At 39.4% G+C, this 15553-nt stretch overlaps 1 protein-coding gene and 1 pseudogene across 1 annotated transcript in view; one reads left to right on the top strand and one right to left on the bottom strand.

The window, feature by feature from the left end:
- LOC142353421 (RNA-splicing ligase RtcB homolog) overlaps positions 1-15553 on the bottom strand; it is a 51007-nt gene that overhangs the window by 7819 nt on the left and 27635 nt on the right. The window lies entirely within an intron of this gene.
- LOC142353614 (aldehyde dehydrogenase 1A1-like) lies at positions 734-3204 on the top strand (annotated as a pseudogene).

The raw sequence follows: 15553 nt of genomic DNA, 5'->3' as shown, positions 1-15553 counted from the left end.
AGTTCGGTGCCAAAATACCAAAAAAATTCAAATGTCAGTATATAGCTCAAACGTGTCAGATCTTTAGCATTGACAAGCGTACAGAACAGCGGGAATCGAAAATGGATGTCATCAAAATCCTTCTTCAAAGGTGGGCTCGTTGCTAAACGGGGTTGTTCTGCATGTTCATGTAGCCGCCTCTCTTCTGCCAGCCTTAAGTCGTGCATTTCGAAGGAGCAATCTGTGAAAGGAGTTTTGTCGAACAATGACCGAGAGTGTCGACTTTATTTGCTAAATAGCTGTAAGGTTGATTTTGCATATAAGGTATAAACCTCATTTTGTTGGGTGTTATAGTTCGGAGAGTTTTACTATTACCTTCTTCGCCATTATCTCGAAATACCAGTGAAACCTTTTTTGGTTAATGATAGAAGCAAGGAAACTTGTAGAATTTAATAATGTACGCTTTGTTTTATTAAGTGCTCTTATATTTATGGTTTAACCGGCGGTTCTCAGAGGTTGAACAAACACCCCCCCCCCCCCCCCACATCAGACCTCCCCCTCATTTAACCCCCCCATGCCCACCCCTACACACCGTTCAGGCCGTAGGGGCCCCGTGCAGCCCAAGAACCCCTCCCATCGTTCCCCTTGCCCCTCTTACCCCACCTCCCTATCAACCCCCTGGGCACCCCCGTGCCGGCTGCGCTCAACTCACTCCCCTTCTATTAGCCGGTTAGGTTTGCACTTAATTGTTTAGCTTTGAGCATAATGATGTAAAAGTTTGTTGACTTTTGCTTGTTACTTTTACTTTTTGTATAGAATGACTTGGTCGTTGAAAATCTTCTTGACATCGATTGTTGTCAAGCGGACATATCTCACCCAGACCAACAATATTTCAGCCTCTTCACATACGACGAACAGTCGATCCCCGTGCTGATTAGTTTTCGGCATTCCAAATTCGATGTACTAATTGCCTGACTCTCCACTGCTGACAAATGCTTCAGTCAGTTGCCCTTTTTAGATTCTTTGTGCCGAATGTCACGGAATTTCAAGATTTTGCAACCATCGAACTGTTCTAAATGGAGTGTCGGAACTTAATTTATGAGGTAATTTTTGCGGTTTCAATTCAACTGTGACAACTTGAAACTGAATTAAAAACAATTGTTTGAATAGAATACAAACTGTTATTTTGTGCTGTTTTAGTCAACGTTCCACAATGCAAGACAACGTGGTCAAAAAATGATGAAGTTTCGGAAAGACTGGGTGTTTGACAAACCATTTATGATTGGAATCACGATTATAGACTTCTTTATGGCGGCGATGTTTGTCATGGCTTATCTTACTGATATATGTCGCAAAATTAATGGTGAGACATTACATTTGTTCAAACATATGTATGACACCGATGGTATGCTAAACTACAGTTATCTGTCTTTTGTAATTAATAATGGACTGAAACGATGGCTGTAGGAAACCGAGTTGAATTTCTAATATCGTTATCAAAAAGAGCAGTATTGTGCGTAGTTTACAAAGTGCTTGTTGCGCTCGGAGTCGATGTCGAGGTAAGGTCAGCAGTCAACTCAATGTTGGTAAAACTGCACTAGACAAGAAGTCGAATCATACTTCAGTAAAATACCACTGTGAACTGGCAACTTTGGAATCGATGGATAACGGGAAACCGTACCACATTGCATGCGTAGCGGACATCGCTTTGTGTATTAAGTGCATCCGGTACTACGCCGGGTGGGCGGACAAAAACCAGGGAAAAATCCTCCCGGTTGATGGCAAGTTCCTGACATACACCAGACATGAACCAGTTGGGGTCTGTGCTCAGATCATCCCCTGGAATTTCCCACTTCTGATGGCGTGTTGGAAACTGGGTCCTGCATTGTCGATGGGAAACACAGTCATTCTGAAGCTGGCAGAACAGACACCCCTCTCTGCTCTCTTTTTGGCGAGTCTAATCAAGGAGGCTGGATTCCTCAAAGGTGTTTTCAACGTCCTGACCGGAATTGGACCCGAACGCGGGGCACCTCTTGCCAAGCACCCAAAATGCGACAAAGTTGCCTTCACAGGGTCAACCCAAGTTGGCAAACTTATCCAAGGGTACGCTTGTGGAAACCTCAATCGAGTAACCCTGGAGTGCAGAGGAAAATCTCCCATCATTGTCCTAAAAGACGTCAACCTTGACAAAGCTGTGGATGTCTGCCATCTGGGCCTGTTTTTAAGCCACGGGCAATGTTGCATTGTAGGGTCAAGGATCTACGTCGAAGCAGACATCTATGAACAGTTTGTGGAAAAAGCGAAAAAGAAAGCGATGGGAGTCAAACTTGGAGACCCTATGGAAAAAACTACAGACCAGGGACCCAAGTTGACAATGACCAGTTCGAGAAGATTCTAGAACTTATCGAATCGGGCAAGAAGGAGGGCGCAACTTTGCAAACTGGGGGAAAGTGTTTCGGCGACAAGGGCTATTTCGTGGAACCTACCGTGTTCTCTGACGTCAAAGATGATATGAGAATTTCTAAGGAAGAGATCTTCGGCCCCGTGATGTCAATTTTCAAATTCAAATCATTGGACGAAGTTATTGATCGGGCTAACAACTCAATTTATGGTTTCGGAGCGGGAGTTCCGACCAACGACCACACGAGGGCGATCCAGCTCTCGGGCGGGTACGATTTATGTCAACTGCTGCAACGTGTTAGATATCCGAGCGCCTTTTGGTGGTTACCAGATGTCGGGAATTGGGCACGAATTGGGCGAATACGCTTTGGAAAATTACACTGAAGTGAAAACTGTTTATCAGAAAGCTGATCTTAAGTACGTAGCAACTGACCTGAAAAATCGGGATTTGCCGTTCCATCCCTCTATTTTTGAAAAAATAAATGGCTCTGAAAAAATGCTGGCGAATGGAGACGACGTTTGACATCATACAAATCCTCCTCAATCGATCTTTGCAAAACATTGTCCAAACTTGCAATCAGAATTGCCACCGAAGAATTAAATTTCTTGAATTCCTATAACGCTTGCCGTCTGATTGCACTAGATAAATGCCCTGGGGTTCGACCAATTGGCATTGTCGAGGACTAAAGACGAATTATAGGCAGGAGTATAGTAAAGTGCGTTAAACGCGATCTCCAATTACTTGGGGGAATTGTACAGATGTGCCTTGGACAAAAGAGTGGCATCGAACATGCTATCCATGCACTCCGGCAGAGCTTCTTTGAAGATCGTACTGAAAGTATCCCATGATTGATGCCAGGAACGCGTTTAATAGCTGAATAGAAATCTGGCTCTAAAAAACATCAGAAAGCTTTGTCCCTCAAATTATACATATATAAGTATATATAGAGTTTAGAGATGGAATTGCTCTTAGACATGGATGGAATCCCGTAAAATTGCCATCAAGATGCGCATGTGGAGAAAATTTTAATGTAGCGCATGCTCTTCATTGTCCAAAAGGTGGCTGTACGCACATAGGACACAATGACATCCGTGACTCTTTTGCCAACCAGCTCAATGAGGTCTGCGATGATGTCGAAGTAGAGCCCTGTCTTCAGTCTTTGCAAGGGGGAAACCTTCGCAAATAGAACTACTACTATTGATGACGACGCTTGAATAGATATCAAAGCTAATGGTTTCTTCGATTTACACTTCAGCAGAACGTTCTTTGATGTGAAAGTGATTAATCCGTATGCGAAGAGTTGCCCAAGAAGCATACCGGATTCCTATAAATATCACGAGTTCATCAAGAAGCTGAAATACGAACAAAGGATAATCGACGTCGAGGAAGCCATCTTCTGGCCGTTGATCTTCTCGTGTACAAGAGGAGCTGGTCCGTCAGCATCAAAAGCCTTACAGAGATTGGCTTCTAGGATCAGCGATAAGAAAGAAGATTCATATTCGGACGTGATCACGTACATAAGGACAAAATTAAGTTTCGCTCTTCTATGTAGCTCCATACTCTGCCTACGTGGCGCGCGCTCCATGCGCAGGCGCCCTGCAGTAGAAGCGTCAATAGGAACCATTGTTATGCTAAATGCTTGATATTTTTTCTGATCTTGATTCAAAGTCTCTACATAATATACTTTAATTGCTACTTACCATATCTATCTTGTTCATAATTCTGATGCTTTATTTTCTTTATCCTTTGCATCTGATGCTTCAATTTTTGACTACTGTCAGAATTTATAAATACACATAGGAGTTGACTTGCTGCCCCCGAGTTGACCGACTACCCTTTTAGGGGAGGTGCTTTCTCTTAATTGACCCTTTTTTCCGTATAAAATTGGCTTGCATACTACTTAGTGAACCATAATAGATAACTTGGATAACTTAGATAGGTAACTTGATGAAATGAAAACATGAGTCGAATAATGTTATATCAAGGAACGTTCGCCTGTCATGAGTACAGGACATTCGACAGCCGTTTTCTTTGCATTATTCTGAAGTTTTTCAAAAAGATCTTACGATTGACCAGATCGTTTCCGGTCTAATTCCCTTCATCTTGTGGCGAGATGACTTTGAGAACTTTGAGGTGCCGAGAAGACCCTTGAGATTTTCGCAGTTGAACAGTTGCCGACCTCTGATTCCGTAAATGAACGCAAACATCCTAAATGCTTATTCCGGTCAGTTTTCTCTTGAGCTGCGGCAGTGGGATATCTCGCGGTACTTGATATGAAGTTTGATTTTCATGCTGGGCGGACCTGTGCCCACAACTTTGACGTTTTGCTGGAAAACGAGGTAATTGTGTTTGCTTGCGGTTCATGTATGGCCACCATACGTGGATTGCATATCTATGGTATATTGGTGTAAATAGGAAAGATTTGTAAACTACGAAGTTTTGGAACCCAGCTCGAGTGTAATTAGTTGATCTGACTAAAAGTCATAACCATTATTTCAGTCCTGTTTGTTTATTCTGTGCAAATTTTCTTACGACCATTATTCATGTGCTTGGCTTCTGCCCCACTGCAATAGGAATGAATAACAGGGAAATGCCGCGCTGAAACGGGTCCTGTCGACTACCCAGGTTGTAATACTTGTATTTTTGCATTTAAGATAACTGGGACCTCTCTGCAGATGCGGATGATAAAGAATTTAGTTGACGTGATGCTTGCTGCAGTGGTCCGAAGAAGCACGACTGTCACTACTCGAGCAGCAAAGATGAGATACATGTACACGACATTCGACAGCTTCGAGATGCGATGGACTGCTATTCCCAAATCAGAAGGTAATTTGTGTCGTTCATTTTCAGCCCCCCCCCCCCCTGTGGTCCACCATAGAATTTGACTCTAAAGTGGATACTTTTATAGAATTTTAACGGTATATTAAGGTTTCAAAGGCTAATTTCACCTCTCTCTTAGGTATGCTGACCAATATCAGAGCAAAAGCAAGCATCATTTTTGCTTACATGGTCTCACGAAACTGAAAGTTGAATGATTATAGTTTTAGAATGCGTAATGGAAAGAAATCATTTTGACAAAGTTTTTAATTTCAAAAATCTCACATTTACTTTAGACGTTGTGAGGTAACTTTGGGGTGCTTTCAATTGTACCTATATGCAATTGCTCTAAAAGAATTTGGAGGCAATTAAATTAGTGCTCTTGTGAATACGGTCAACCTCTAAATGGCGAAATGAGAAAAGCCTATCGAAAATGCCCCCTCAATAGGTCTTAGTGCAATAGGTTATCACAATTTTTTAAGGTTTGCAAATTTTTGTTGTTAACGTTAATATCTTATGCCGTGGTTTCATTATTCACCATTTTCATTAGTTTCTATTGAAGCTTTTCTTTTTACAATCTTTTCATTTCACAGCTATTGCTTTCTTTGACTTATACACTGCCCGTTTTTTAAAACTATTAGCGAATTTGTGATGATTGCAATTTTGTTAAATTTATTGCTGTCTTATCATTTAACCTCATTAATGATAGGTTAATGTATTTTCGTCGTCAAGACTTCTGTTACTAGCCTATGACATCACAAGACTTCAAATCGGCTCTTTTTTTTTCGTTCATGCAATTTCAACTGAAATGAGTGATTGACGACATTTTTCGCTCATAATAGAGCGAGTTTTTTTGTTCAGTGGTCAGATTAAATTTTAGGTCACGAAAACATTGTATGACCCGAACACTTATGTCAAAAAACATTAAAGAATATTTGGGTCTTTTCCGTTTGTGCCCCCCCAGCTTAGTGGGTGCATATTATTTGCAACCCCCAAACGCACGTGCCATATTTTAACAAAATGATTTACTATGTAATGGCACGTGCTCTGTAACTAGGGGGAGCATAACGTATTGGGGGGGGGCACTAACGGAAAAGATCCGAATATTTGATTTCGCCCATTTTCAAAAATGATTTCTGTTGTCTTATGACTTAGTATTGTCAATGACAGATGTAATTAATCAGTAGTTGATAATCAGGCGCAAACGGACCTAATTAATGATCCGAGTAAAAAGCTTACTAGTTTTCAGGTCTATGACTCCACTTCTAGTCAAAAACTACGAGTTAGTTTTTGATTTTTTGTGGTTTTGTAATTTCTGATATCCTATTGTTGATTCTCATTAATAGCAGGCCTCATAGGTCGCTAATAGGGTTTATTTCAGTTGATGAAATCGTTTCGATTCAAAGCTGAGGCCTTCTATGAACTTAACATCAATTTTGTTCAAGAATTTTATAGAACTTTTGAGGTTTGCAAATTTTTGTTGTTAAAGTTAATATTTTATGACGTAGTGTTATTATTGACGGTTTTCATTGGTTTCTATTAAGGCTTTTTTTTGTTTACAATCTCTTCAATTCACAGCTATTGCTTTCGGTGACTTATGCGCTGCCCGTTTTTTTAAAATTATTAGCGAATTTGTGATGATTTCAATTTCTTTAACTTATTGCTGTCCTTTGATTTAATCTCATTAATGATTGTTTAACATATTTTCGTCTTCAAGACTTCTCTCACTAGCCTATGACGTCACAACCACTTCAAATCGGCTCTTTGTTCATTAGTTCATGCAAATAAAGCTGGAGTGAGTGACTGACAACATTTGTCGCTCATAATAGAGCGAGTTCTTGTTCATTGGTCATATTAAATTTTTGGTCACACGTGACTTACCTCACTTCCATAATGACTTCCTTACTCTGAATTTAACTTTTAGTTACTTTAATTTAAAGAGATAAAGTCAACTGAATTTGTGTCACTCGAAACGAAGGTTATCTGAGAGCAGCTAATAGAGGCCACAATAACTTATACAGATTCTTAAGCAAAATGAAACAACTCAGCCGTCAATGAAAAGAATCAATATCTCGGCCTGTATTTTTGCTGTTTTTTGAGACTGCAGATCTACAAAGCTGTTGCGGCTAGCTGTTGTTTTCTTGCAAGCTTTGTTTGTTTTCCGGCAATCTTCCGGCAATTCGGTTGCTGTGTTAAAATCTTTCTGTCCAGGAAACATGCGCTGAGCTGAAGCAACTAATTGTTCCTAGTGCCTAATTGTTCATCTTTTTTGGACTGTTCTGAAAGAATTCTCAGATTACGGAAAAATCATATTAGTTCTCTTGATAATCGAAGTTCTCTGAAGCCCAAACATTGTTTTAGCGAAAAAGGACAAATTTGAACGCAGAGAATTGTTTCATCAGGTGATAAAAGTTGACTTGTGGATGGAGATACGTTTCTACACTTTGAAAACGATGAGTTGATGGAATGTCGGATTCTGCCAGGAAGATTCTTCGTTGTATGTTATCACAGATCCAGCTTCCCCATTGAGGGTGTCTTGGTGGGCAACCCACCGGATCTGTACTTCAAAATCACAATCAGTGATACTGACCCCAATTCAAGTGAGAGCTGGTCATATACAAGCTTTGAGTTTAGATATGTAATCTGTCTGCCGAGTGCACTGAACCCAATCAAAGTTTCAGGTGACCCCTAATCACTTTTAATGGTAGTCATTTAGATCATTCACTATGCAAATTGATGAGGAACAAAAAAATAAAATTATTACTTCGACCTGCGAAACTGAATTTACAGAGAAATACATAGAAAATGCTAGTTGAGATTTAAAAGCGTGGAAGCGGCCAGTATAGTTTACCTGACTTTACTTGCTGTTTCCATGCTTTGCAAACTTTTCCATTTTTATACCTCAAAGAGAAAGTAGGCAACAGAAAGTAGAATGCACAACAGAAAAATCGGGGGTTCACCGAAATTTATCGCGGACCTCCTAATAGAACTTTTGAATATGTTGGCAACAAACTGAGTGTCCTATTTTCCGTTTCCTTAATTCCTCGAATAATAAATTTATTCTTTGCAGGTTGTATGACGAGAACTGTGTGAAGAGATGTGACGGTTCCATCCTCTGTCTGTCAAACTCCACTTGCAGAGTGGGTCAATGTGTATGCAACCAGGGATACGTCTCATCGTCACAACTCTCACCTTATAAAGAGGGTTAGGCAGAGTATCGAGTGTACTGCATTCCGAGGTCACAGTGCCCTGGGAATTTTACAAATGGGATGATGTTCTCGGACTGTGCAACTTGCGAGCCTACATGTACTGATCGGACACCCTTCTGTCGGTATGATAAATCAAATTATTTTGAGCTCTGAAATATCTGTTATTTTATAGCTCTACTTTTTACTTCATTTTGTTCTCATTCGTCTATCAAATTATGGATTCTTCCAAATTTATGGTTTTAATAGCCGCGAAGTGATAGCGGCTATTATTGAGGATATCGTGGTTTTTTTTACAATTCAAAGAATTTGAATTGTATTGGGGAGCTGTCTTTTTTTAATTAGATCTGTTCACTCATTTTCATTATTTTTGAAGTTAAATTGGAGGAGTGATTTTGGTCATGCCGAAATAAGAAGTGGAGCAAAAACCGATTGGTTTTGCGGCGTGAAAATTTTTCACGTCAATTTTACCGTAGAGTGAAAAAATGGTGTGTGAATGAAAATGGGCTTTCTCGCTAGTGGTTTTTTGTTCGTTTTTTTGGTGTGATTTGTTTTGGAAATGGTTTTCCCAATTCACTCATGGTTCGTTTTAGTTTTTTGTTATTCAATGAAAATTTTATAAATTTTACGTCAAGAGTTGTCCTGCTACAGTTTTGTCAAGATTTTTGCTGCAATCATATGATGTCACAGGCAATTCAAATCTGCTTTTTATTCGTTCATGCAATTTTAACTGAGTTGCGTGCTTGACGTCATTTTCCACTCCTAGTGGAGAGAGTTGTTTTGTTCGTTCTCGTGATGAAGTTTTAGTCACACGTTTTAAAATTCCTTCACGTTTTGAATTACGTAATGTAGTGAGTAAAATCAAAAGTAAAACAAATCAGAAGAACGGCATAAACCGATAAAGCCCGGTCATTAAGGCGTAGTGCATTAAGTTACGAAAGATCATGAAAGCGATTGCTAGCTGTCGTTAGTATGATGCTTAAAAGACTTCAGTTTATAACCTGAATTTAGTGTAAAATTGGAACCTAGTTGCATATGCAGAATTTACAAACCAAAACACTTGAAAATTCGTTTCAATTTCTTTCTCTTAATTTTTTGCTTTTTTCTGTTTTAATCCGAATGTGCGTCAATCGGGTCACCGACGGTTTTTTCGGCAATTTGCCTGCTCTGTTTACTCTTAAACATAAACTAATCAAGTTATTTCTGCTTAACAACATTTTGAAGGCATAGATCTCTTTATCAGGACCGGAAATCATTTCTTAAGCAAACGTAATAGTGGAGACTTTTAACGGAACTCATGTTGCGATATAGTTGTAATTCGGAGTCACTTTCAGACAGCTGGTGTTTATGCTGAAAATTCCAATGTCCGGTATGTAATAGATCTTGGAATACTATCTCGCGCGAGATGAGTTTGGTTATCGGACCAAATTGAGTGTACTTAAAAACAGATTAATTGTATATTCAGTCATCAATGGACAGAAACGATTGAATCAGTTCAAATGGGGTGTCAAAAAAAGCGATCTAATTTGCGTAATTCAAATGAGTATATCGTTTACAACTTGGTTATTTTTTGATAGCCGCGGAGCAATAGGGGCTATTAGTGGGGACATCGTGTTTTTTTAATTCGTCGTCTCCATCGTTGATTCTTGCGACCAATGATTTTTTCTTCAATTTCAGTGAAGTCTACTGCTTTGCAGTCAAAATTGGTGTGCGTGACGTTATTTGTTCTGCTTTTAGGTCAGTTGCGTCAATTGCCAAACTCAAAAAAATGTTTTCTGAACTCACTTATTGAATCTTACTTTTATGAAATTTTACTAGCTAAAGATTAATGGTGTGCATCTAAGTAGTGCCAAATGTATATTTCCTATTTCTTGAGTATTAGAGTCTTGAGTTTTTGATTTCAAATATTAATTTTAAAAAAGCTCTATTTCAGAGCGTATGTGTCTCATGAAAATGACAGTCCGAATCTAACCCAAAAACTCGTGGTCTTTTCAAGGACCGGTGGTCAATCTGTCTATCTTATTTTTGTAGTTGTTAAAGGCCGCGAAGTGATAAGTTGAGGTCTATTCCGCCTCCCCACAGTGTTTTAATGTCCCCCATTACAATTAATGTGTTGTTATATAGCACGTTACCATGTAAAAAATAGCACCTGCGCCTGGCGCGTAAAAGTTTTTTCCCGTTAAGTTTCTGGGGGGGGGGGGGGCAGAAGAGACCCTATTCTGCCCCTCCACAAGTTAAGGCCATATTTCGCCGGAGGGAAAAAGAGAGTTTTTATGATGAACTGCTGTGCTGGTTTTAGGTTCTCCTGGTTAGTAAAAAAGCGATTTAAAATGATATCACGGAGTATCTGTATCTACTAAAAATAGGACTCTATTTTGATATAAGTCTGATGAGAAATTGTTCTATAGCTGAAAAGCTGTAAACTGAGCGGAGCTAAATTGCGGTGCTCTTGGCTTTTCAATAGCAGCGACGCAATAGCGGTTATTATTGGGGACATCATGGTTTTTATTTAATTCGTCGTCTCCATCGATGATTCTTTCGACCATTGAGTTTTTAAATTTCAGAGACTGCTGCTGTTTTTCAGTTAAAGTTTGTGTGCATGACGTAATATGTTGTGCTTATCGGACAGTTGATTGACTTACCTCACTCAAAAAATGAGTTCTGAACTCCGTTAGTTTTTTTATAGCTGCGAAGCTGTAAGCGGAGCGTAGCTATATTGCGGTGCTCTTGTTTTTTTTTGTTTCGTCGTCTGACGCTCTTTTTTCGTTTTACATTTGTTCACACAGCAAAGCTGAAAAAGTCAAATTTTCTGAATGACTTCTTCCTCACACTAACGGCTTTTGCGCGCGTGACGTCATTTCTCACTCTCTTTAGCAAAAGTTTTTTGCGTGATTAGATTTTGATCACAAGTGACTTACCTCACTCAATAAAATGACTTTTGCACTTTAAAACTTAAGTTTAATTTGAATTTGTTTAAGGTCAAAGGAACTCATATGTGCAGTAAAGGTCCTTAATAAGAAGCTTCTGCGGAATGAATTTTAACAAGCTTTATTAATTTATCGCTAAATTTTTTTACCTAGTTTTTTGAGCGGCGTCGATTTTTTCAATTTAGATCTGTATCTGTTTCTATCTCTATTATATGGCACGCAGGTCTAATATTTCGCAGCTATTCCGGCAATCTGCCGGCTATGTTTATACATTTAAAAGTTAAAGATCAATAGAGTGCATCTAAGTTGAGCCAAATGTATATGCCCTAACTCTTGTGTATTTGAGTCTTAAGCTTTGATTTGGAATTATAATGTTGAAAAAGCGCTATTAGGGTTTTTCCTTATAGAGCGTTTGCGTCTCATAAAGAGGACAGTCCAAATCTAACAAAAAAGTCTAATGGTCTATTAAAAGACTGGTAGTCAATCTGTCTATCTTATTTCTTTGGTTGATTCAATTCCATGAAAAGCCACAAGCGTCTGTCGAGTCTTTTGTCCGGCAATCTGCCGGATCTGTTTAAAAACTGACAGCCGTTTTAATAATACGACTAAAACTGAAGCTCTATTAATCTCGACTTTTTATTTTCGGCAAACATTCTCCTGGTCTTTTTTAAAAAATAAATAATGGAACAGTTTACAAAATTGTTGGTTGTAAAGCAAGCGTTAATTTATTCAGATTTCTGTGGAGAAGAGCTCTCGGTAGAAGACTGCATTTGCGAAATGAACACTAAAGATGTCGGTCAAATTACACTTGACGAGAAGCCAAGCGAGTGTAAATCCCCAAACTCAGACATTATACGGATCACTAAAGAGCAAGACATTACCCAACAACTCGATCCAATCAGTAAGTTGAACTGTACATTCCTCTGCATTTCATAAATTTTCGCCGACTTTTTACACCATGCAATTATATTCCATCTTTGACCAGCAGAAGTTTGATGCATTTATTGTAGTCGTGTGGTCTTGATGCGAAAATTTACTTGACAAGTATGCGATCACCAAAACCGTTTCGAGGAGATAAATTCACTGTGTGAAGGGGAGTTCTTAATCTTGAAAAGAAAGCAATCAGCAACCCCCTCCCCTTGTGAACACCACCCCGTTTATCCTTTCTACCTTGCTATTTGCACCCCAATCTCATTCAGCCCTCACGACCCTAAACCCATCGCTTGACCCCCCCCCCCCCAATCCAATCCCCCTCATTAATGCTGGCATCCCTAAGCCCCAACTGGCTACTACCAAAGCCGTTTGCTTGCCAGTCCTTTGAGAGCATTTCACCCAATGGTAGTCGGATGTATTTGAGTTTTTGTTTTCTAACCTCCGTGGCTCTCAAGTGACTTTTTCACGCTTGGCTGTTTTATCGATCTGATTTTTTAGAAATGATTTTCTCAATTTAACTCATTGTCCGTTCTCGATCTAGTTTTTGTTTAATCAATGAAAATTCTTTGAATTGTACGTCAGGAACTGTCCTACTATGCTTTTTAATTCGCTTTACCTTTTTGATCACGTTTCTCGTTTTACAAAAGTCACAACTTTTACGTTTGACTACTGACTTACCTCACTCACTGTTTCAACGGAATGGTTTTTAAATCGATTCACTCAATGAAAAACGCAAGATAGTAGATACAGTCAAGGTCAAAAGAGCGAAATAAAAAGAGACGGGATAAACCAATTGAGCCCGGTCGTTAAGTCATTGCCAATTAAGTTATCAAAGTTCATTAGAGTGTTTGCTAGCTGACATTGGTATTAACTTTATTAAGCTTTCAGTTTAGAAGCTGAATTAAGTATAGTTTTAGAATCCAACTGAAACTGCAGGTCGAATTAGAACACTTTTTAACACTAAAAAAATTGAAAAAAATTTCGGTCAATTCATCTTTTCTTTTTTTTCTGTTTCAATCCCGGTGTGCATCAAGCGCGTCAACGGCGAGTATTTTCCGGCAATCTGCCGGCTATTTTTCATTAATTGCTCTCAAACAAAATTTTCCGCAATTACATTAGTCCTGTTGTTCTTTTGAATGCGATCTTTTGCTTCACCGAATTCTTGTCTGACCCATTTGACTTTTGGTCCTGAAAAAAACAGGATTAACAGAAAGCGCTGCGCGGGCATTAAGATCTCTTAGGGCCTTTCAGCTAGTTAATCTGCGTGAAATCATTTTTACTTTAGGCTAGTTTTGCTCTTCTCTCATTCTGCTAAAAATATTTTAGCTTCCCCAATTTACAACTCTTGCTATTTTTTAAGTGTGTCTAGTTTCCCCAATTTTATGACTGTTTGCGTTTTCGGCTGCTATTGTTCAATTGATCTGCTTGTCAGATGCAAAATTTATTCATAACTACTTTTCGAGAGAGCGAAAAATTGTGTGGAAAAACGAGCTTTCTGTAAACGAGCGAAATTTTTTGTTCAGGTGCGGCTTTTTCGAAACTGTTTTCTCATATTTTTTTTGGTTTAGAAATTTGATTATGATATTGTTTGGCTTTTATGATTGTTAATTGCTCTTAAACGAAGTTTGTAGCAATTATATTAGTCATGTAGGTCTTTTTTACTTTGAGTTTTTGCTTGACCAATTTTTCGTCTGACCCATTTGAATTTTTATTCTCAAAAATGGGATGAACAGGCAGCACTCGGTAGACATTAAGTTCTCCTAGAGTCTTTCAGTCCACTAGTCTCGAAGTATGCGATTCACAGAAACTGTTTTGGAGACTGATACTCATGATGTGTAAGGCGGTTATTAGAGGTCGACCCACCCACAACAACCCCCCCCCCCCCAACATCAGCCCCCCTCACTCCCCCCACACAAATCCTGAACCCTGCGCATCATTCAGGCTGCAAGGGCCCGGTGCGGCCAAAGGACCCCCTCTCACCGTTGCCACTCCCCACCCCAAGCCCCCACCCACAACCCCCCCCCCCCCCCCTGGTGCACCACCCCCCCCCCCCCCGGTGCACTATCCCCCCGATGCGCTCACCTCACGCCCCTTCAATTAAAGTAAAGCTAGCCTCACTGAACCGTGGCTAGTTACTGACATAGCCAACTGGTCGTTTGAGAGCAATTCGCCCGACGTAATTCGGTTATGTTATATGTGCGATGTTGATATTTATCGATTATTTTGTTCTTTTGTATTTGCTTTCATCTTGCTTTCGATAGGTGTTTTGTTTCTGGAGACAAGACAGATTGATAACTGGACTATCTGGGAGTTCTAAGTGAGGATCAACATGCCATACTGGGAGAGGGGCACGTGCGTATACTGCAACCTCACTAAGCAAATCAGAAATTACGATGGAACGATAAAGTCATTACAGTTTTCGTAGGAACAGATGTCAGCGAATTAGGAGAAGCAAAAGGAATTGAAGATTAACAGAACTGAATTGGAAGAAGGAAAGAAAGATCAAGAGAAGCAAGATTGTTTTATTCTTACGATATAATTCTTCATTTCAATCCAATAGTTGCATGCAATCCAAAATGAAGAAATTGAGTTCTCAGAAGGGCGAAGTTGGATTTCTTAATTAATAAATCAAGAAGGAGCATCGGGATCATGATGCCAAGTAGTGCTTAAACCTCAAGTAGTTTAGTTTAATATAATCGTTTTTACTTTTGGTGCTTCAATTTTATTTTCATTTAACAAAATGACTTGAATGGGATCTTTTCCATTTGTGCCCCCGTTCAATGGGTGCAACTTTTTGCACCCCCTAAACACACATAGCATTCTCTTACATTATCTTTGTCTATGTAATAACACGTGCCCTGTAACGGTGGGTTGCATAACGTCCTAAGGGCACAAACGGAAACGATCCCTTGATCCTAATTAGTTGCTCTCGAAAGAAGTTCGCAGTAATTATTGTAAAGATCTTGGTTCTTCTAGAGGTACATTTCTTCTACACCAATAAAGAAAAACTTATCTAGGCTACGGCCCTCCAATTAAATTGCATCGCCTGTCGTTCGAGAGAAGTTCCAACATTAGTTGATTTTTTTTCATATTATAGCTGCAAAATTGTAAGCTGAGTGGAGCTATATTGCGGTGCTCTTGGCTTTTTTTACAATTCAAAGAATTTGAATTGTATTGGGGCAGTGTATTTTTTTAAGATCTGTCCACAAATTTTCAGTATTTTTGAGGTCAATATGGGTAAGTGGTTTTGGTCACGCTGGCACAGGAAATGGAGCGAAAAAGCGAGTGGT

This window comes from Convolutriloba macropyga, chromosome 14 (genome assembly GCF_964194025.1).
Source record: "Convolutriloba macropyga chromosome 14, txConMacr16.3, whole genome shotgun sequence".
In the NCBI taxonomy this organism is placed as follows: Eukaryota; Metazoa; Xenacoelomorpha; order Acoela; family Convolutidae; genus Convolutriloba; species Convolutriloba macropyga.
This window is presented reverse-complemented; position numbering and strand designations above follow the sequence as displayed.